This window comes from Astatotilapia calliptera, chromosome 23, assembly GCF_900246225.1.
Source record: "Astatotilapia calliptera chromosome 23, fAstCal1.2, whole genome shotgun sequence".
Lineage (NCBI taxonomy): Eukaryota > Metazoa > Chordata > Actinopteri > Cichliformes > Cichlidae > Astatotilapia > Astatotilapia calliptera.
The window spans coordinates 12,759,818-12,760,691 of NC_039323.1; positions in this window are offsets into that span (position 1 = coordinate 12,759,818).

Here is an 874-nt window from a genome sequence, read left to right on the forward strand (position 1 = left end):
CCGATTTACACAGACGGCGCATGGTCTGCGCTTCTGACAGCAGCTCACTGGAAAGTCAAATTCATCTTATAATTTATAACTGCAGTGCACAGAATGACCAGTGGAAATCAGATGGAAGTTCATTATCCGCAATAATATGTGTGATATTACTGGATCAAAGTTATGGCTCACTCATTATATATAATTTTATCCTCTGCAGATGCTTTAAATTGCTTATATACAGCTAGGTAGCTTTATTTTTATAATATAGCATTATAAAACGGTCTATTTATATTTTAAAATCTGAAAACTTTTAAAATATAAATATACTGTGATTAAATAACCAACTATTTTTAAATAAGCAATATTAAATAAGTCTAAATACAGCTGTACTGCAGGTTGTTCCACGCACTCATCCATCCAAAGATTAACAGTAGTCAACGAACTCAGTGGCATTAGTGGGACTGGTGTCACCCCATGTGTCCCCCCTGGACACGCCCCTGTTGTTGTAACTCAGACTGACTTCACTTACAAATTGCATGGACAGATTTAATTAAGGAGTCCATAGAGCAAATATTTTGGCACCCCATTCACTTAGCTTGTTGTGCTCCCTGGAGTGAGGCAGCATAACTGACATGAAAATTATATTGATGTAATTTTTCTGAAGAAAACTTTGTCCTCCTCAGTGCATCACCATAAATTACATGGTACTGTTTGCTGGTTGGTTTGTGAAATAGACCCAGCTTTTAAACAGCTGGTTTGAGTTTCGGACCAGTCTGATATATACTGATTCTTGTCCATCTACACAAAATGAAATGTTTTCAGCTTTAAATGGTGTAAAAAATACATGTTTCGAAACTGAAGAGGCTGGCTTTCACTTTAAAACCTCAGCAGC